At 41.8% G+C, this 22,969-nt stretch overlaps 6 non-coding genes across 6 annotated transcripts; 3 read left to right on the top strand and 3 right to left on the bottom strand.

Moving 5' to 3' along the window:
* Positions 1–5,480: 5,480 nt before the first annotated feature.
* On the top strand, positions 5,481–5,554 carry trnan-guu (transfer RNA asparagine (anticodon GUU)). Its single transcript has one exon. It is a non-coding gene; the product is annotated as a tRNA-Asn (tRNA).
* Positions 5,555–5,994: 440 nt separating this feature from the next.
* Positions 5,995–6,067, top strand: trnav-cac (transfer RNA valine (anticodon CAC)). Its single transcript has one exon. It is a non-coding gene; the product is annotated as a tRNA-Val (tRNA).
* Positions 6,068–8,142: 2,075 nt separating this feature from the next.
* Positions 8,143–8,225, bottom strand: trnal-cag (transfer RNA leucine (anticodon CAG)). The gene has a single exon. It is a non-coding gene; the product is annotated as a tRNA-Leu (tRNA).
* Positions 8,226–8,303: 78 nt separating this feature from the next.
* trnak-cuu (transfer RNA lysine (anticodon CUU)) lies at positions 8,304–8,376 on the bottom strand. The gene has a single exon. It is a non-coding gene; the product is annotated as a tRNA-Lys (tRNA).
* A 1,179-nt stretch (positions 8,377–9,555) lies between these two features.
* trnat-ugu (transfer RNA threonine (anticodon UGU)) lies at positions 9,556–9,628 on the top strand. The gene has a single exon. It is a non-coding gene; the product is annotated as a tRNA-Thr (tRNA).
* A 4,185-nt stretch (positions 9,629–13,813) lies between these two features.
* On the bottom strand, positions 13,814–13,886 carry trnav-uac (transfer RNA valine (anticodon UAC)). The gene has a single exon. It is a non-coding gene; the product is annotated as a tRNA-Val (tRNA).
* Positions 13,887–22,969: the final 9,083 nt, after the last annotated feature.

The raw sequence follows: 22,969 nt of genomic DNA, 5'->3' as shown, positions 1-22,969 counted from the left end.
GAGGAACACTATTAGTTTGAGGTGCTGTATTTGTTTGAGGAACACAATTAGTTTGAGGTGCTGTATTTGTTTGAGGTACAGCATTATTTTGAGGTGCTGCATTTGTTTGAGGTACAGCATTAGTTTGAGGTGCTGTATTTGTTTGAGGTACTGTATTAATTCGAGCTACGGTATTAGCTTGAGGTACTGTATTCGTTTGAAGTACTGTATTTGTTAGAGGTGTTGCGTTAGTTTGAGGTGCTGTATTAGTTTAATATGCCGTACTAATTTGAGGTACTATATTAGTTTGAGGTACTGTATTAGCTTTTGGTGCTGTATCAGTTTGAGGTGCTGTATTAATTTGAGGTGCAATATTAGTTTGAGGTGTTGTATTAGTTAGAGGTGCTCTATCAGTTTGAGGTGCTGTATTAGTTTGAGGTGTTGTATTAGTTTGAAGTATTTTATTAGTTTGAGATACTGTATTAGATTGAGATGCTTTATTAGTTTGAGGTATTATATTAGTTTCAGGTTCTGTATCGGTTTGAGGTACTGCATTAGTTTAAGGTGTTGTATTTGTTTGAGGTACTGTATTAGTTTGAGGTACTTTATTAGTTTCAGATGATGTATTAGCTTGAGGTATTAGAGTAGTTTCAGATTCTCAATCCGTTTGAGGTACTGTATCCGTTTGAGGTACTGTATCAGTTTGAGATACTGTTTTAGTTTGAGAAGCTCCCTCAGTTTGAGGTGTTATATTAGTTTGGGGTATCTGTATTGTAAGGAAAGAGTTAGTCTTTATATTGAAGTAATATTAACCTTTAGCTTTTGCCTCTTAAGTAAGGAAGTATAAATCTCTGTTGGGAGAATAAAACTACAATCATAAGACGGATTTGCTTCATTTTATATGCATGCATATGTTTAATATAGAGACTAGTAGATTCTGAAGTCCAGAAACTGTCGGATTTTAGCTGGTATCATAATACTCATAAGTTTAATTATCCTTTTGATATAAACAATTCTCTGACAATCATAACAAGGCCTTTAAATCATTCCGAGCTGGTGTGTATGTGTGTCAGACAGCATTTTGTGCTTTTCGTCTTACCAGCTTCACAGGGAAGCAGGAGAGGTGTGACATCTGTATAATTGCTACGTATCATTCCAAGCTGATGCTGCGGGAAAGGGCTGTACTGGTGAGAGATAAACACCATTCTGCTCTCTGGTCAATGGGCAAGGCCATATGTTTTAACTAACAAGTTCAAAAGTTATAGTTATAATTAATGCCTAAAGCAGAACACCTGACTGTGCCGAAGGAGCCTGTTTGCACCACAAGGCGACATCTAGTGGAGGAGTGTAGTTAGGTGATGAGGGAAGTGAAACTCTGATAACATGGAAAATGCTGGAAACCCTCAGCAGGTCAGGCAGAATCTGTGGAGAGAGAAACAGAGTTAATGTTTCAGGTCAATGACCTTTCATCAGAACCAAGTTGGGCAGTTGTGTTTGGTAATAGTATGAAACATAGGAATTGTTTCACTCATGTGAGGTGATTTGGGTACTTTTCTGTCTTTGGAAGTTCAAGATCAAAAGTAAAATAAGGGCTCGTCCGGGATCTCTCACATATTTGGACAAACAACCCCGAAGCGAGAATCATAACCCTAGACCAACGTGCCCATTGGCAAGAGCCAATGCACTCAAGAGCCAGCCATCGTAAAACCCCATTTGGTGGCTATCCTTGATAAGCAATTATGAGGACAGGTTGCATAGACGAGACTTGCATTCCCTTGAGTATAGAATATTAAGGGGTCATCTAATTGAGGTGTTTAAGATGATTAAAGGATTTGACAGGGCAGATAGAGACTATTTTCTCTGGTGGGGAAAGTCCAGAACAAGGGGGCGTAACCTTAAAATTAGAGCTCGGCTGTTCAGGGGTGATGTCAGGAAGCACTTCTTCACACAAAGGGGAGTGGAAATCTGGAACACTCACCCCCAAAAAGCTGTTGAGGCCGGGGGTCAATTGAACATTTCAAAACTGAGATTGATTGATTTTGGGGCTAATTCGGGAGTTTAATGACTTTGACATTTTTCCCTGTGACTTGTATAGTTTCGATCGATGAAATGTTCGTGAAAAGAGTCAGTTTAAAGAGACTCAGCGGTTCATGTTTTCCCGAGACACTTCCTTCAGACCTGAGACCGAAAAGTTTGTCCTTTCCGTTGTGTAGCGGTTATCATGTTCACCAGTTACATGCAGAAATTCCCCGATTTGACCTCGGAGGGAAACATTTTGTTGGGACTTGCTCCCCATAAAACTCCAGGGTCGAGTTTGTTCATGCGTGAAAGGGGCGACAATCCTTTTTAAATTTAACAGCGGCTGCACCGGATTCCTTGTATAATAAGCACTAAACATTTTTAAGCAGACTCCTAAAATACAGTATGTAAAATGGGGAGGGATAAAAGTTCATGACATGCAAAGCTCAAAGATTTATTGACGTTTTAATTGTCACTTGGCAAACAAGTTAGCATTTCCTTCAGTGTCCAACAGAACGTATTAATGGCGATTAAAGAAAACATGAAATGTCTCACAGACTTGAATTATTTTTGTGCAATGAACTATTCCCAACCACAAGGGAACATTGCATCAAATATATATATTTAAGGATATAATAAGTTTTTATACATATATAATCTATGCCATCAGCAGACCTCGTGGAGAAACGGTAGCGCGTCTGACTTCAGTGTCGAAATCACTATTTATCTTACCATTCATATCAGCCTGGATAATTTCGGAATCACTGCTTTTTAATAATAAACGGAACTTTGGTCACTAGTTCATTGTTCATTGCTCCCTGTCATTGATAATGACAGCAAAACCGGCAAAACCGGAGAACAAAATATTAAACAAGCGAAACAAATACTGAGCAAAATTAATCGCAATGTTTGGGGGAAGTGCAGCTGAAATGCAGAAGATCTGAATGGAATTATCAATGATTGAGCGGAATACATTGCTCGACTTGTTACTCGATTGCCTTCGACACCATGGAATTCAGGAGAACCTGTTTCATGGTTTGCACTGAACCCTTGGAGCGGAGCCAACAGCCGGCTCGCTGCAACAACAGACAAGGAAGTAACAGTTTCCTCAGGTTTGGCTAGCTCAGTCGGTAGAGTCATTCCCCTCGGGATCGTGGGTGCTAGTTGCAACTTTTACGCTGCCCTCATGAGCGGACCCCAGCGCTCCATTTTCGCTGAAATGGAGAATTTCTCCGCCATCTTTTTCTTGATATCACAATTGCTACCGGTGCGAGTGAAAACGGCCCTCCGCTTCACTGTGAGTGCAAGAGACAAGTCTGGAGGGGCCGCGTGGCGTCCAATGAATGTCAAAACTTTGAAAGAAGAGTTAGCGATTCAGGTACACAAACCTCGCTGGTGGGCAAGAGATTTTTTTTTTGCCAGAGGTTCCAGCCTTGCCTTCATTTCTTGCCCTTTGCGAGGCACTTGTTCCGGTTTAAATTTACAAACAGGATGAGTTGGTGATCGGGGGGACTGCAGGAGACTCAGCGGTCCCGGGTGAGACACAGAAAAATCCGCCCAAGCCCTGTCCCAATGTAAGTTTGTGGAAGTAAACACGAGAGGGGACGGTGTGACGTTCCAGTCAAACCTTCTGTCCGGGAACGCCTCGATTTTAAAATTCTCATCCTTGCTTTCAAATCCCACCAGAACCTCGCTACCCCGCCCTATCATGTGGCTACAAGAGCAGGTCAGAGGCTGGGTATTCTGCGGCGAGTGACTCACCTCCTGACTCCCCAAAGCCTTTCCACCATCTACAAGGCACAAGTCAGGAGTGTGATGGAAAACTCTCCACTTGCCTGGATGAGTGCAGCTCCAAAAACACTCAAGAAGCTCGACACAATCCAGGACAAAGCAGCCCGCTTGATTGGCACCCCATCCACCACCCTAAACATTCACTCCCTTCACCACTGGCACACTGTGGCTGCAGTGTGTACCATCCACAGGATGCACTGCAGCAACTCGCCAAGGCTTCTTCGACAGCACCTCCCAAACACGCGACCTCTACCAACTAGAAGGACAAGAGCAGCAGGCACATGGGAACAACACCACCTGCACGTTCCCCTCAAAGTCACACACCATCCCGACTTGGAAATATATCGCCGTTCCTTCATTGTCGCTGGGTCAAAATCCTGGAACTCCCTTCCTAACAGCACTGTGGGAGAACCTTCACCACACGGACTGCAGCGGTTCAAGAAGGCGGCTCACCACCCCCTTCTCAAGGGCAATTAGGGATGGGCAATAAATGCCGGCCTCGCCAGCGACGCCCACATCCCATGAACGAATAAAACAAATCTCTGTGCTCCTCCAATTCTGGCCTCTTGCGCATCCCCGAATTTAATCGCTTCACCATTGGCGGCTGTGCCTTCAGCTGCCGAGGCCGTAAGCTCTGGAATTCCCTGCATAAATCTCTCCGCCTCTCTCTCCTTTAACATATACCTTAAAACCCAACTCTTCGACTCAGCTTTTGGCCACCTGTCCCAATATCTCCTTATGTGGATTAGTGTCAAGTTTTGTTTCATAACGCTCCTGTGAAGCACCTTGTGACGTTTTACCACATTAAAGGCGCTATATAAATGCAGGTTGCATCCTCTGGTTATGGACCCTCCTGCCAATGGAAACAGCTTCTCCCCATCCATTCTATCAAAATCCACTCATAATTTTGAACACCTCAATTAAATCTCCCCTTAACCTTTTTTTGCTCTAAGGAGAAGAATCCCAGCTTCTCCAGTCTCTCCACATAACCCATCCCTGGACACGATGGAAGGCGGAGGGTTGCAACCAGGTTTGCAAATTATTGCCAGTCGGGAGCTGGACAAATCGAAAGGGACTGAAATGACAAACAGCTTTGTGAATCTGTAGATACGCTTTGGGAAACGGAATTCGAGACGAATAAAGGACTGACCAGACAGGCGGCCAAGACGCAGCCGAGTCGGCATGTTCCCCTGGAACAGGTACTCTGATGTTGGGGTTGAAATTAACAGGTCGGAGCCATTTGAAGCGCTCCCAGTTTCTGCAGATCAGGCATCAAATCCTTGACATCAGCGTCAGGACGCTTAGAATACTTTTTCTTTATTTGTTCATAGGATGTGGGCGTCCCTGGCGAGGCCGGCATTTATTGCCCATCCCTAATTGCCCTTGAGAAGGTGGTGGTGAGCCGCCTTCTTGAACCGCTGCAGTCAGTGTGGTGAAGGTTCTCCCACAGTGCGACTGAGCAACAGACAAAGCACCGGTGGGCGCGCCGGTTGCAGGAGAGCTGGTTGGCGGTGATATCGATGCTGTGAGTGAGACCAGACCGTTTCCATGTTTCCACAAACAATGTCCCATCCTTTATTTCTGGAAAAGTAACACTGATAGTTGTCAATTGCATTTCTGTGGCTGCAACATGTAACTTTGGCAAGGTGACACGCTGCTTTAGTGTATCTTGCAAGAAAACCGACCAGACGGTCTCTGTGGCGCAATTGGTTAGCGCGTTCGGCTGTTAACCGAAAGGTTGGTGGTTCGAACCCACCCAGAGACGAAAATTGCACCTTTTTCTTCCCACTTTTGGATTCATTGCCTCATTCTGATCGCCCTGAAGCCGGTTCCATGTTTCAATTCCTGATCTGCAGTCACTGGGAGCACTTTAAATGGCTCCGATCTCTTCATCTCATTTCAAGTTTTCGAATGTGTGATTTGGCTGCAAGAAAACACTCTGTGAACAATGTCATCTGAGCTTGCCTGATTCGCCATAATTTACACTGCCATCGGATATCAGGCACATGCAAAAAAAACAGTGAAATGTTTGTGTGAGCGCGATGCTCTGGGATTCCCTGCCTGACCATCGCCACCGATCCTTCTCTGCAGCCTTCCGAAATACAGCGCAGTAAATGTATCCCTGTGAAATGAGCTCCTGGACAGTAATACGGAAATTAGTTTGGCTGAGGGGATATATCCCTAACACGAGGTTACAGATGTCAGGTTTCCGTAGTGTAGTGGTTATCACGTTTGCTTCACACGCGAAAAGTCCCCGGTTCGAAACCGGGTGGAAATATTTTGAAACCTTGTCCCCATTAAAAATGATTAAATATTTAACGATTCACATTGCTGATTAAATGTGAACAAAGTCCATATCTCCAAGCCCTGTTAATGCAGTCCGCTGAGAGCAGGCGATGAATGTCAGCGTGATGTTGGGGGTGAAGGCTGCTTCCAATGCTGTCTCATGACCGGTGGGATCTGGCGGAGATTTGATCAGCCTCATCCATTCAACCAATATATGAAACGGTGTTTGAGAAACATTCCAAAAATATAATAACATCCAGGATTCTGTCTTCAGAGTGCGTGGCGCAAAGGTCTGACTCCGGATTAAAAGGCTGGTGAACTTGCTTCTGCTTTCTGAAATGTACTTGTCCATCCTTCAGAGGTCATGGGAAATATGTTTTTTGCCTTTCGAAAAAAGACGCGAAAGTTAGAGACATGTTTGGTTTTCAACACGGCTGGTGAAATGGCCGGACTATCATAAATTCGGATTCGCCTTTGAAACATTTAAAGGCGACTACCTAAAAATCACTTCGTGCAAATTTAAAATCACGGTTCCTATTTATTTAGGTCTGAAAGAAATAACGATAAACATGTCAGTCAGTGCCCGCGGTGAGACGGTGATGAACTTGTTTGCTGTGAAGTTCACCGCTGGGCTAAAGTTGACGCCGTTTAAAGGACGCGAACCCACTCAATGTAAAGGATGAGCTCATAACCAACAGGTCCCGTCATCGTCAAACACCTCCTTTCTTGTTCAATAGAGGGAGCAGAGGCGTGTACATCATCAGACACCAGCAACTTTAAGAAATGGAACAGATAAAGGCATAGATGCAAATTCCAAATCTTTTCAATGCAAAGTTATTTCACTTTATTTAAAGTGCCGTGAGGCTGAAAACGGGTCCCAGATGATTTGCGTTCACTCGTGCCTTGTTTTCCAGTATTTGTCCGTCAGGTTTGCGATTCAATTTGTATTGGATATTGAAGATATTTCAGGATGATTGCACAACATACCATGTGTAAAGCAACCATCTTGATAACTTCAATCATCACACACTCGACATCGACGCTGCAGAGGCCCCAGCACCCATTTCAATATTGTTTTACTTAATTCACAGTTTTCAAAAGGGAATTGGATAAACGCTTGGTTGGAAACATTTTCAGGGCTATGGGGAAACAGCAGGCGAGTGGGACGAACTGGACAGCTCTTTCAGAGAGCTGGCACAGGAACGATGGGCCGAATGGCATCCGAATGGCGCTGTCTTATTCTATGATTCTACCAATAGATCAATTTCCGCCTTTCACTGAGCCTCCCTAAATGGAGCGCAGTAATCGTGTCCCTGTGAAATGAGCTCCTGAACAGTAATACGGAAATTAGCGTGGCTGAGCGGTTTGAAACTCTGGTTAGGCTCCGAACAGGAAATTTCCTCTCTAAGTTTGATTAGTTGATCAATTATCTCCCCCCTTTCGATCTTAAATGTCTTTACATTTTTTTGATCTCTTCTTTTACTGTCACGCCCACAATACTCGTCTCCCTGGTAAATACTGAAGCAAAGTGATTATTTAATATTTCTGCCATTTCGCTGTCATTGCCTGTGAGTTTGCCGTGTGTATCCCTCAGTGGCCCTATTCCTATCCTAAACTTTCTTTGGCTGTTGATGTGTCTGGAATACTTTGCTTTTTTGATATTCCTTTTTGCCTTTCTAATAGTTCTTTAGACTTCTTTCCCCGTCTTTTCACATTCCCCTCTCTCCTTTATTGTCCAATGTGTGCCTTTTTCTTTAGTTTCAATTTTTCCCTTATTTCTTTATTCATCCCTGGTGTGTCATTTCTGGCCAGTTTGTTCTTGCTTTTTAGTGGGATATATTTCTCCTGGACTCTGTTGACCACCGTTTTAAATGTTTCTCACTGCTGTTCTATTTCTTTGTCCGGGTCATTAATATGTCAAACATTTCACCGTTCGAAACTTCTCAAGTCACATCTGCATGACAAAGCCAGTTGCTTTTGTGGGAGGAGCAAATCAACTTGGTCGAAAAATCAGCTGCAGCCCAATCCACAAATAAAATATTTTCACGTCTTCGTAAAAATAAGCAATGTCAGAAGTGGGATTCGAACCCACGCCTCCAGAAGAGACTGCGACCTGACCGCAGCGCCTTAGACCGCTCGGCCATCCTGACCACAAATTTAACGTTTCATTCTGCATCAATTCTGCACCGTTGGCCAGTGAATGCAACATGAAAGTTTAAAATGATACTCGCCCAACGTGAGGCTCGAACCCACGACCCTGAGATTAAGAGTCTCATGTTCTACCGACTGAGCTCGCCGGGTCGGAGTACTCTTTATCGCCTTATCTCTTATTGCAGTAAGCAGGAGAAAGACTCCATTTCAAATTATTGGAATCAATTCTGAGGGACAGGATCAACTGTCACTTCGAAAGGCACGGACAAATCAAGGACAGTCAGCATGGATTTGTTATGGGGAGGTCGTGTCTGACTACCCTGATTGAATTTTTCGAGGAGGTGACAAGGAGGATCGATGAGGGTGGCGCAATTGATGTAGTCTACATGGATTTGAGCAAGGCTTTTGAAACATTCGCACATGGCAGATTGGTCGAAAAAGTAAAGGCCCATGGGATCCAAGGGAATGTGGCTTGTTGGATCCAAAATTGGCTCAGTGTCAGGAAGCAAAGGGTAATGGTTGATGTGTGTTTTTGCGGCTGGAAGGCTGTTTCCAGTGGGGTGCCGCAGGTCTCGGTACTTGGTCCTTTGCTTTTTGTGGTATACATTAACGATTTGGAGTTAAACGTCGGGGCCATGATGAAGAAATTTGCGGGTGACACAAAAATAGGCCGTGTGGTTGATAGCGAGGAGGAAAGCTGTAGACTGTCGGGGTTCAGGCAATTTTCTGATAACAAAGCACTCAATCTATCTCTGAATGAATTTTGAACGAATACGTTTGTTTGACCCGGAACAGGCACGATGGGCCGAATGATCTCCTCTTGTGGACTAACATAATACGATGATACTAAGTGTTGTCAGAAGGAAAAGCAACACATTCCAAATAAGAGCAGAGAGAGGAAACTAGTCTAACAGCATAACAGCTCGGTGAGATATTGTATTTGAGAAGGATGAGGAGGGATAGTTTATCATGGTGGTCGTCACATGGAGTATCAATTGTGACTTTGATCAGGACCATTTCATGCTGCGACAGGGGCGGAAACTCAATTGGAGAGATTCAGCCCGGGTGCGTCCCCATCGTGCGCGGTGAGACGGAAGAGGCGGGGGGTGGCGGAAGTGTCAGAGCTGGGGCTCACCGGTGGAAGCAGCATAAAAGTTTAAAACGGTACTCGCCCAACGTGGGCTCAAACCCACTAACCTGAGAGTTTTTTAAAAGAAGGGGGAGCAGCCACCATCTGTATCTCTTGCTGTACTTGAAACAATACATTCCAAGTAAGAGCAGAGAGAGGACACCATTCAGTTTCCCATTGTGTTAGACAAACTGCTTTCGGTTTCCGTAGTGTAGCGGTTATCACGTTCGCTTTGTATGCGAAAACTCCCCGGTTCGATCACGGGCGGAAACATTATGTTGGAACTTGGTCTCCATCAACATCTCGATCGATTTTCTTCTCCTGCCAAAAAGGGAGACAGTGGTTGCTCCCTTATTCTTTGTAAGCTGCGTCTTTTACTTCATTAAACAGATAACTTTGCGTGTGAGAAAACTGATCCACAGTGATGCTCACTTCAAGTTTTATTCCCTTTTAATCTGGAAGGAGAGATTGGCTTTGGACAGAGTGGCTTTTGAAAGGAGTTAGTCGGGTGGGATCGACAAACCTTTTCTGCTGGTAGGTGACAAGGGAATGCGAACCAAACATCTACCAAGTTCTCCTGAATTCTAAGGTGCAATGGGAAACCGACCAACAAAAGCCCTTTTATTGACCGTGGAGGTTCAGACAATTTTCTGACAACAAAGCGCTCAATCTATTTCTCTTATCTATTTCCCGATGTTTCCGGATATTGTCTGCATCTCTGCGCTGTTATTTTCTCACTGTGTGCCCACCTGCAGGGTGGATTTTGAACGAATACGAGTGCTTGTCTTCTGTTTATAACATTAAATAAAAGAGGGTATCAGACACTTCACTCCCTAACACTGGGGAACCAGTGAGACAGACTTGTTATTGTGAAAACGCGAATAAAGCATTAATTGCGGAATTACACAGATTCTTATCAGCGCCAAAAGTAGCTTCACAATATAAACACCCCAATAAATAAATAAATAATACAGATACATCTAAATACATTTGAAACTAATAGAGTCACTAAAACAGAAATATTATTTGTACCTAATACAAACTCTCCAAGATATATTTCGATACCTGACTTGATGGTCTCGTGGTTAGGATTCAGTGTTCTTAACGCTATGGCCGAGTTTCGATTCCTGGTCTTGGCACTTACTCTTACAAAAAACAATTGCTAATTTTTTCGAATCAGAGCAAATTTAAGGCAGAGAAGAAGGCCGATCGGCCCATGGCATCAGCGCCGGCCGAAAATGAGCCACCCAACTTTATCCCATTTTCCAGCTCTCGGTCCGTAGCGTTGTAGGTTACACAAATTCAGGTGCATATCCAAATATTTTTTAAATGTAACGAGGGATTCTGCCTCTCCCACCCTATCAGGCAGTGAGTTCCAGACCCCTACCACCCTCTGGGTGAAAACATTTCTCCTCAGCTCCCCTCTAATCCTTCCACCAATCACTTTAAATCTATGCCCCTTGGTTATTGACCTCCCTGCTATGGTAAATAGGTCCTTCCAATCCACTCTACCTAGTCCCTTCATAATTTTGTACACCCCAATTAAATCACCCCTCAGCCTCCTATGTTCCAAAGAAAAAAAAACCCACACTGTCCAATCTTTCCTCACAGCGTAAATTCTCCAGCCATGGCAGCCTCCTCGTAAATCTCATCTGTACCCTCTCCAGCACAATCACATCTTTTTTTGACCAGTCTGCCAATTGGGACCTTGCCAAAAGTCTTGCTAAAATCTATGTAGACTGCATCAAATTACTCCAGGTGAGGTCTCACCGAAGCCCTATTTAATTGCAGCAAGACATCCTTACTCTTGTACTCCAACCTCCTTGCAAAAAGGCCAACATTCCATTTTCTTCCTAATTGCTTGCTGTACCTCCATGTTAACTTTCTGTGATTTGTTTACAAGTACACCCAACTCCCTCTGAATACCGACATTTAATGGACTCTCACCTTTTAAAAAATATTCTGCTTTTCTATTCTTCCTACCAAAGTGGACAATTTCACATTTTCCCACCTTATACTCCGACTGCCACCTTCTTACCCAATCACTTAACCTGTCCATCTCCCTTTGCGTCCTCCTCACGGCTTACTTTCCCACCTGCCTTTGCATCATCAGCAAACTTGGATACATTAAACTCGGTCCCCTCATCTCAGTCATTAATATGGAATGTAAACAGAAATTGCAACATAAATTGTGCACCCAGGATCGAAAGCAGGGCCGTTCACGTGCAAAGCGAACTGATAAACACTGCACCACAAAAAACCACTGGTGACTGATACTGGACAGAGGGGAACTGACCAGTCACCTCTCTCTGCTCTGATTGGGACAGTTTTACTTCTCTTTAAACAACATCTCTCCTGTCCCACACTAAAATCATGGAATAGAATCATAGAGTATTACAGCACAGAAGGAGGCCATTCGGCCGTGTTGCCGTGCCTACTCTTTGAAAGAGCTGTCCAATTTCGTCCAAAAACCCAGCCTTTTCCCCGTAACCTTGCAAATCAGTCCTCTTCAAGCACCTGTCCAATTGCCTTTTGAAAGTTCCAATGAAAGCTGCTTCCACCAGCCGTTCAGGGAGTGGCTACCAGATCGTAACAACCCTCTTTGTGAAAAAAAAATCTCCTCATTTCCCATCTAGACCTATAAGCTCTCAATCCTTCTCCACGGTTGACTTTTTACAAACATTTCATTCATCAAAACCACACAAGTTACACACGAAAAAGTCTTCATTTTCAAGTAATTAACGTTCCGAAGGAGCTCCCTAATTTCCCTCCCCTAACCTTATGAATCAGATCATTCTCGTCCGGATCATTTTCCACATGAATCGGCTCTCCCCCACCCTCAGGGAGTAGCCATTCTGATTCTGTGACTGTGGCCAGCTTTGTTCGGGCAGTTGGTTTGACAGGGACCTCACACCGCACCCTCCTCCCGTGTTTTCTTCCACATCCGCAGATTGGGGCCGGGCCTGGACTGATTTTTTTTCTCTGTCTCACCCGGGGCCGCTGAATTTCCTACTCAGATCACAAACCAGCTCTCCTACACCCGATCACCAACTCACCCAGTTTGTAAATTGAAACCGGAGCAAGTGCCTCGTCAGAGGGCAAGAGATGTCGGTGAGGCAGCAACCTCTGACAAAATCTCAGGCTCATCAGATAGGTTTGTGTACCTGAACCCCGAATAACCTTCTGCTCCTTTTAAAGTTTTGACCATTGCACACAACGCGGCACTGACAGACTCGTCTCTTGCACTGACAGTCAAGCAAACGGAGGGTTCACTCGTGAAAGCAGCGTAAAGGTTTAAAACAGAATTCGCCCAACGTGGGGCTTGAATCCAGGACCCTGAGATTGAGAGTCTCATGCTCAACCGACTAAATTAGCCGGGCCAGATAAAGGTTCTCCATTTGGTTTGTTATTGCAGCGAGGCGGCTGCTGGCTCCGCCCCAGGGGCTGAGCAAAGAATCGGAGAAGGATACAGCTCAGAAGCAGGCCATTCGGGCCATCGCGCCCATGCCTTGTCCGACAAACCATGTACCAGCTTCTCCTGAATCCCAAGGTGTGGAACGAAAGTGAACAACAAAAGCCCTTACATTCGACCGTGGAGGTACGGGCAATTTTCTGAGAAACCGGTTTGTCTATTTCCCGGTGTTTGCCTGTCTCTCTGGCTGTGTTTATCTCTCTGCGTGTGGAGTTGCAGGCTGATTTTGAATTAATAAGCATGTTTGCGTATGTTTCTTGCAAAAAATAAATGAGGGAATCAGACGCTTCTCTCCCTGACACTGGGGAACGAGTGAGGCAGAATTCAGAGCAGGGTTCTGTTTATTGCGAAAAAGGCAATGCAATATGAATTCGCTAATTATTCAGATTCCAACCAGCGCGAAGAACAAGTGTGACCCCGACGTGATTTGAACACGCAGCCTTCTGATTTCGAGTTAGATGCGTTGCCGTTTCCTGAGCCTATTGTACTTTACTCCTATTTAATCACGGGAATATCCGCAATCAAGAGCGAAAACAAATTAAAAGCTGAATCACAGAGAAAAGGAAATCCATGCTACATCTGATAAGGTGGTTAATACAATTGCCTGATGGTCTAGTGGTTAGGATTCGGCGCTCTCACCGTCGCGGCCCGGGTTCTATTCCCGATCAGGGAAGTTAATTTTGAACACTTGTTATGTAAATCGCATCAACTTGCTCAAAGACTGTGAGAAGAAAAAAAAACAATCATTGTTTTCATCACAATTAATTAACCGATAACGTTATTTTACAGAATGAAAGGCTACTGAAGGAAGTTGGAAAAGTTTAATAATTAATTTTGTGCGATGAACTTTTTATCCCTTCTCATTTGACTCAGTGTATTTTTAAGGGGTTGGTTTAAAATGTTCAATGCTCGTGAGACCACGAATTTGTGTTAAATTTAACAGACCGGCTATTTCACAGAGAAAAAATAAATTTGCTCCACCATAATGTTTCTGCCCGGGATTGAACCGGGGACCTTTTGCGTGTAAAGCGAACGTGATAACCACTACACTACAGAAACTTCTGCTTCAATTATTAGCCAGAAGTTCGAATGACTGCATTGACTCTCTTTCATAAGTATTCAATTGATCGAAGTTGCACAAGTCACAAAAGAAAAATGTTCATTTCAAAGTTATTAAACTCCCAAATGTGGCCTGCCTTGTTTGGACAGGGGTTGACCCTGACGTCACAGCCTCAACAAAGCATATTCTCAACATTTCCACAGGGAACAGGAGGAGGCCATTCAGCCCCTTGAACCTGTTCCGCCCTTCAATTCGATCACAGGTGATCTGCAACTGAAATCCATTTACCCGCCTTTGCTCCCTATCCCTCGATACCCTTACCCAACAAAAATCGATCGATCTCAGTCTTGAAAGCTTCAATTGATCCCCAGCATCCACAACCTTTTGGGGGACAGAGTTTCAGACTTCTACTGCCCTTTTGTGTAAAAAAGTGCTTCCTGATTTCGAACCTGAATGGCACGGTTCTAATTTTAAGGTTATGTCCCCCTCGTTCTTGATTCCACAGAGGAAATTGATTCTCTCTCTTTATTCTATCGTATTATTTAAACACCTCGCACAGACCGCCCCTCAATCTTCTATACTCGAGGGAATACGAGCGCAGTCCATGCAGCCTGTCCTCATAATTTAACCTTTTTAGCCCCGGTAACATTCTGGTGAATCTGCTCTGCACCCCCTCCAAGGCCAATCTATACTTCCTGAGGTTCAGTGCCCAAAACTGAACGCAGATACTCCAGACGCAGTCTAACCAGAGCATTATATAACTAGAACATAACTTCCACTTCTTCATATTCCAGCCCCCTGAGATAAAGGCTAACATTCCGTTAGCCTTTTAAATTATTTTTGGACCCGTCCGTTAGCTTTTACTAATTTTTGTAAATGAACCGTTAATTCTCTCTGCATCTCCACAGTTCCGAGCTTCTTACCATTTGGAAAATACCCTGACCATAGGTCCAAAATGGATTACCCCACATTGAACTCCATCTGCCATAGTTTTGCCCACTCACTTAATCTATCAATGTCCCTTTGCAACTTTCCATTAAGTAGTCGCATCCACACTACTTAATGTCCCACCTAACTTCTTGTCATCAGCAAACTTGGATATACGACTCTCTGTTCCTTCATCTAAGTCATTGATAAATATGGTGACACTCTGAGACCCCAGTTACAGATCATGGGTGACACCACTAGTCGCATCCTGCCAATTGGAGTATGTACCCATTATCCCTGCTCTCTGTCTCCTATCTCCAAACCAATTCTCTACCCATGTCAATACGTTGCCTCAAGTTCCATGCGCTTTCATTTTTGCCAACAGTCTCTTGTGTGGAACCTTATCAAATACCTGTCGGAATTCCATATAAATAATATCATAGGAACATTGGAACAGGAGTAGGCCATTCAGCCCCTCGTGCCTGCTCCAACATTTGATAAGATCATGGCTGATCTGTGATCTAACTCCATATACCCGCCTTTAGCCCATATCCCTTAATACCTTTGGTTGCCAAAAAGCTATCTATTTCAGATTTAAATTTAGCATTTGAGCTAGTATCAATTGCCATTTGTGGAAGAGAGTTCCAAACTTCTACCACCCTTTGTGTGTAGAAATGTTTTGTAATCACGCTTCTGAAAGGTCTGGCTCTAATTTTTTAGACTGTGCTCCCTGCTCCGAGAATCCCCGACAGGCGGAAATAGTTTCTCTCTATCCACCCTATCCGTTCCCCTTAATATCTTATAAACTTCGAACAGGTCACCCCTTAACCTTCTAAAATCTGGGGAATACAACCCCAATTTGTGTAATCTCTCCTCGTAATTTAACCCTTGAAGTCCGGGTATCATTCTCGTAAACCTACGCTGCACTCCCTCCAAGGCCAATATGTCCTTCCGAAGGTGCGGTGCCCAGAACTGCTCACAGTACTCCAGGTGCATTCTAACCAGCGTTTTGTATAGCTGCAGCATAACTTCTACCCCCTTGTACTCGAGTCCTCGAGATGTAAAGGCCAGCATTCCATTAGCCTTATTGTTTATTTTCTGCACCTGTTCATGACACTTCAATGATCTGTGTACCTGAACCTCGAGGTCCCTTTGGATATCCACTGTTTTTATTTTTTTACCATTTTCAAATTACCCTGCTCTAACCTTTTTTGATCCAAAGTGGATGACCTCACATTTGTCTACATTGAATTCCATTTGCCACAGTTTTGCCCATTCACCTAATCTGTCAATATCGCTTTGTAATTTTATGTTTTCATCTACACTGCTTACAATGCCACCAATCTTTGTGTCATCGGCAAATTTAGATATGAGACTTTCGATGCCTTTGTCTCCGTCGTTAATAAATATTGTGAATAATTGAGCCCACAAGACAGATCCCTGCGGGACTCCACTAGTCACATCCCTGTATACTTGTTTCCATGTTCAATTTAAAAATTAACTGTAACTTTATTCCCAGTATACTGGTTACCATGTCCAATTCAACAATTAATTTCAATTGATTCACTGTATACTGGTTACCATGTGCAAATTAACTAATTTGCTGTAACGTTGTCCATTGTATACTGGTTGCCATGTTAAATTTAACAATTAACTGCAGCTTTATTCCCTGTATACTGGGTACCATGTTCAATTTAAAAATTAGCTGTAGCTGTATTTGCTGTATACTAGTTACCATGTTTAAATTAACGACTTAATTGTAAATTTAATGCCTGTATGTTGGTAACAATGTTTAATTCAACTGCTGAAATGTGACTTCATTCCTTTTATACTCGCTACCAAGTTCAATTTCAAAAAATAACTGCAACATTTTTTCCTGTATACTGGTTACCATGTTTAATTTAACAATTTACTGTAAATTTACTCCCTGTATACTGGTTACCGTTTCCAATTCCAATAATTAACTGTAACTTTGTTCCCTGTATACTGATTGTCGTGATCAATTTAACAATTAACTCGAACTTTATTACCTGTATACTGGTTGCCATGTCAATTGAACAATTAACTGGAAATTTATACCCTGGATACTGGTCAACATGACCAATTTAACTAATTAACTGTAACTTTATTCCCATTATGCTGGTTACCTTGCTTAATTTAACAATTAACTGTAACTCTTTTCCCTGTATACTTGTTACCATGTTCAATTTAACAATTAAATGTACCTTTATTCTCTGTATACTGTTTACCATGTCAATTTAACAAATAATTCCAACATTATTCCCTATATATAGGTTACCATGTTCAATTTAACTGATTAATTCGAACTTTATTCCCTGTATACAAGTAACCATGTTCAATTTATCCAAACAATTATAATTTTATTCCCTGTATAATAGTTATCATGATCAATTTAAAAATTAACTCTAACTTTATTCCCTGTATACTGGTCACGATATTAAATGTAACAATTAATTGTAATTTTATCCCTGGTGTACTAGTTACCATGTTCAAATTGGAAATTATCTTTAACTTTATTCTTTATCAACTGGTTACCATGTTCAACTTAATAACTAACTGTAACTTTATTCCCTGTATACTGGTAACCATGTTCAATTTAACAATTAACTCTAACTTTATTCCATGTATACTGGTTACCATGTCCAATTCAACTAATTAACTGTATTTTTATTCCCTCTATACTATTTACCATGTTCAATTTAACAATTAACTCTAACTTTATTCCCTGTATACTGGTTAGCATGTCAAATTTAACAATTAACTGTAACTTTATTCCCTCTATACTGGTTGCCATGTTCAATTTTACAAATTAACTCTAACTTTATTCACTGTGTACTGGTTACCACGTCCAATTCAAGGAATTAACTGTAACTTTATTCCCTCGATACTGTTTACCATGTTCAATTTAACAATTAACTTTAACTTTATTCCCTGAATGTAGGTTCTCACGTTCAATTGAACTAATTAATTCTAACTTTATTCCCTGTATACTGGTAACCATGTTCAATTTAACAATTAACTGTAACTGTATTCCATGTATACTAGTTACCACGTTCAATTTAACTAATTAATTCTAACTTTATTCCCTTTCTACTGGTAGCCATGTTCAATTTAACAAATAACTCTACCTTTATTCCCTGTATAATGGTAACCATGTTAAATTTATCTGATTAATTATAATTTTATTCCTTTTATACAGGTCACCATTTTCAATTTCACTGATTATTTGTAATTTTATTCTCTGTATACTGGTTACCGTGTTTAATTCAATCAATTAAATGTAACTGTATTTCTTGTATAGTGGTTATGATGGTCAATTTAACAATTAACTGTAACATTATTCCCTGTATATTGGTCAACATGTCCAATTTAACAATTGAATGTAACTTAATTCCCTGTATACTGGTTGCCATGTTCAATTGAACAATTAGCTGTAAATTTATACCCTGTACACTTGTTACCATGTTCAATTTAACAATCAACTGCAACTTTAATCCCAGTATACTTTTTACATTATTCAAATTAACAATTAACTGTTACTTTATTCCCTGCATATTGGTCACCATGTTTAATTTAACAATTAACTTTATCTTTACTCCCTGTATACTGGTTACAATATTCGATTTAACAAACTAACTGTAACTTTATTCCCTGTACACAGGTTACCATGTCCAAATCAACAATTAACTGTAACTTGATTCCTTTTGTACTGGTTACCATGTTCAAGTTAACTGATTAACTGTAACTTTATTGCCTGTATACTGTTTGCCATATTCAATTTTACATTTAACTGTAACTTTATTCCCTGTATACTGGTTACCATGTTAAATTTAAAAATTAACTCTATCTTTCGTCCCTTTATACTGGTCACCATTTTCAATTTAACAACTAACTGTAACTTTATTCCCTGTTTACTGGTTAGCATGTTAAATTTAAAATATAATTGTAACTTTCTTCCCTGCAGACTGGTCACCATTTTCAATTTAACTAATAAACTGTAAAGTTATTCCCTGTAAACTGGTTGCCATCTTCAATATCACAATTAACTGTAACTTTATTGCCAGTATACTGGTTACCATATTCCAATTAACAATTTATTGTAAGTTTACTCCCTGAATACTGGTCACTATTGCCAATGTAACTAATTAACTGTAACTTTATTCAATGTAAACTGAGTACCATGCGGGGGGCTGGGAATGGTTTCAGGAATCGTCCGCCTTTTTGTGATAGTTTAATTGAAATGTATTGAGTCAATTGAAGATCAATTAGCAATGGGCAGCTACAAATTGCCCGGTACAAACTCAAATACCCCTCGCCCCAATAAAGCTATGCTGGTCAAGAAACAACTCTATTTAAACCCAAACTGAACTGCAACAAATCAGCAAAGGTTACTTGAAAGGCATCTAGTGATGAGCTTCAGACGAAATGTACTGGGGATGTTGTACTGAATTAGGCCGACCATGGAAGGCCCTGCGCTGATATTACGAACCAAGTGTTTCTCTGTTCCAATGTTGAGAAAAGACTCGAAATTAATTGAATGCAACTGCTGTTCCTGAACGGGACTTTCTGCTGCAGCTTGATATCCTCTTAACAGATCCGCCACCTGTCAAGGTCAACCTGGTTGTCCTGTTCGGTCTTTGACATTTGAGTTAATGATTACTTTTGCGGTACTGTATTAGTTCGAGGTGCTGCATCAGTTTGAGGAACACTCTTAGTTTGAGGTGCAGTATTTGTTTGAGGAACACGATTAGTTTGAGGTGCTGTATTTGTTTGAGGTACAGTATTAGTTTGAGGTGCTGTATTTGTTTGAGGAACACTATTAGTTTGAGGTGCTGTATTTGTTTGAGGTACAGTATTAGTTTGAGGTGCTCTATTTGTTTGAGGAACACTATTAGTTTGAGGTGCTGTATTTGTTTGAGGTACAGTATTAGTTTGAGGTGCTGTATTTGTTTGAGGTACAGTATTAGTTTGTGGTGCTGTATTTGTTTGAGGAACACTATTAGTTTGAGGTGCTGTATTTGTTTGAGGTACAGTATTAGTTTGAGGTGCTGTATTTGTTTGAGGAACACTATTAGTTTGAGGTGCTGTATTTGTTTGAGGTACAGTATTAGTTTGAGGTGCTGTATTTGTTTGAGGTACAGTATTAGTTTGAGGTGCTGTATTTGTTTGAGGAACACTATTAGTTTGAGGTGCTGTATTTGTTTGAGGTACAGTATTAGTTTGAGGTGCTGTATTTGTTTGAGGAACACTTTTAATTTGAGGTGCTGTATTTGTTTGAGGAACACTATTAGTTTGAGCTGCTGTATTTGTTTGAGGTACACTATTAGTTTGAGGTGCTGTATTTGTTTGTGGTACAGTATTAGTTTGAGGTGCTGTATTTGTTTGAGGAACACTATTAGTTTGAGGTGCTGTATTTGTTTGAGGTACAGTATTAGTTTGAGGTGCTGTATTTGTTTGAGGAACACTATTAGTTTGAGGTGCTGTATTTGTTTGAGGAACACTATTAGCTTGAGGTGCTGTATTTGTTAGAGGAACACTATTAATTTGAGGTGCTGTATTTGTTTGAGGTACAGTATTAGTTTGAGGTGCTGTATTTGTTTGAGGAACACTTTTAATTTGAGGTGCTGTATTTGTTTGAGGTACAGTATTAGTTTGAGGTGCTGTATTTGTTTGAGGAACACTATTAGTTTGAGGTGCTGTATTTGTTTGAGGAACACTATTAGTTTGAGGTGCTGTATTTGTTTGAGGAACACTATTCGTTTGAGGTGCTGTATTTGTTTGAGATACGTTATTAGTTTGAAGTGCTGTATTGTTTGAGGAACACTGTTACTTTGCTCTGGGATTCCCTGCCTGATCATCGCTACCTATCCTTCTCTGCAGCCTTCCTAATTACATCGCAGTAAATGTATCCCTGTGAAATGAGCTCCTGGACTGCAATGCGGGAATTACTTTGGCTGAAGGGTTATGTCCCTAACACAGAATGATAGTCACTAGGTTTCCGTAGTGTAGTGGTTATCCCGTTCGCCTCACACGTGTAAATTTCCTCATTCGGAACCGTGTAGAAGCATTTTGTAAACCTTGCTCCCATTAAAAATGAGTAAATATTTAACGAACAAAGTGAACACAGTCCATATCTCTCAGCCCTGTCATTGCAGTCTGATGGGAGCAGGCGATGAATGCCAGCGTGATATTGGGGGTGAAGGCTGCTTCCAATACTGTCTCATTCCCGGTGGGACCTGGCGGAGATTTGACCAAGGTGGGATAATTATTCAACAAAGGTGGGAGAAATGAAACCGTGTTTGAGAAACATTCATATGTATAATAGTATCCAGGATCCTGTCTTCAGAGTCTGTGTCGCAAAGATTTGACTACAGATCAAAAGGCTGCGTGTTCACATCACATCGGGGTCACTGTTTCTTTCACCGCTCACATGAGACTGGATAATTCCCCAATGAAGGTTTTAATTGCTTTTTCACAAAGAAAAACAGAAGTTTGGTCTAAACCCTGACTCAGTATCTACCCAGTGGCAGGGAGGGGAGCGCCTGATACCCTCATTTATTTCATGCAACAAACTGACACGAACACTGGTATTGATTCAAAATCGACCTGCAGATGGACACACACAGAAAGAAGACAACCACAGAAACAGACAGCAACTACTTGCATATATATATATATAGCGCCTTTAACGTGGTCAGGCGATTTAAGCTCGGTGAACTTGCTTCAGCTTTCTGAAATGTACTTGTCCATCCCTCAGAGGTCACGGGAAATATACATGTTTGCCTTTCGAAAAAAGACGCGAAAAGCAGAGACATGTTTTGTTTTCAACACGGCTGGTGAAATGGCCGGACTATCATAAATTAGGAGTCGCCTTTGAAACATTTAAAGGCGACTATCTAAAAATCACTGAGTGCAAATTTGAAATCACGGTTACGATTTATTTAGGTCTGAAAGAAATAACAATAAACATGTCAGTCAGTGCCCGCGGTGAGACGGTGATGAACTTGTTTGCTGCGAAGTTCACCGCTGGGCTAAAGCTGACTCCGTTTAAAAGACGCGAACCCACTCAATGTAAAGGATGAGCTCATAACCAACAGGTCCCGTCAACGTCAAACACCTCCTTTCTAGTTCAATAGAGGGAGCAGAGGCGTGTACATCATCAGACACCAGCAACTTTAAGACATGGAACAGATAAAGGCACAGATGCAAATTCCAAATCTTTTCAATGCAAAGTTATTTTACTTTACTTAAAGTGCCGCGAGGCTGAAAACGAGTCCCAGATGATTTGCGTTCACTCGTGACTTGTTTTCCAGTGTTTGTCCATCAGGTTTGCAATTCAATTTGTATTGGATATTGAAGATATTTCAGGATGATTGCACATCATACCATGTGCAAAGCAACCATCTTGATAACTTCAATCATCACACACTCTCCAGCGACGCTGCAGAGACCCCAGCACCCCTTTCAATATCGTTTTTCTTAACTCACAGTTTTCAAAAGGGAATTGGATAAACGCTTGGATGGAAACTTTTTCAGGGTTATGGGGAAACAGCAGGCGAGTGGGACTAACTGGACAGCACTTTCAGAGAGCTGGCACAGGCACGATGGGCCGAATCGCATTCGAATGGCGCTGTCCTATTCTATGATTCTATTAATCGATCAATTTCAACCTGTCATTGAGCCTCTCGAAATGGAGCGCAGTAATCGTGTCCCTGTGAAACGAGCTCCTGAACAGTAATACGGAAATTAGCGTGGCTGAGCGGTTTGAAACTCTGGTTAGGCTCCGAACAGGAAATTTCGTCTCTAGGTTTGATTAGTTTATCAATTATCTCCCCCCTTTCGATCTTCAATTTCTTTTTACTTTTTTTGATCTCTTCTTCTCCTGTCATGACCACAATATTAGACTCCCTGGTAAATACTGAAGAAAAGTGACTATTTCATATTTCTGCCATTTCGCTGTCATTGCCTGTGAGTTTGTCGTGTGTACCCCTCAGTGGCCCTATTCCTATCCTAAATTTTCTTTGGCTGTTGATGTGTCAAGAATACTTTGCTTTTTTGATATTCCTTTTTGCCTTTCCAATAGTTCGTTAGACTTCTTTCCCAGTCTTTTCACATTCCCCTCTCACCTTTATTG

This window comes from Heptranchias perlo, unplaced genomic scaffold (genome assembly GCF_035084215.1).
Source record: "Heptranchias perlo isolate sHepPer1 unplaced genomic scaffold, sHepPer1.hap1 HAP1_SCAFFOLD_59, whole genome shotgun sequence".
NCBI classification, from domain to species: domain Eukaryota; kingdom Metazoa; phylum Chordata; class Chondrichthyes; order Hexanchiformes; family Hexanchidae; genus Heptranchias; species Heptranchias perlo.
Note: the sequence above shows the minus strand (reverse complement) of the source record. Positions and strands in the feature narration are given on the sequence as shown.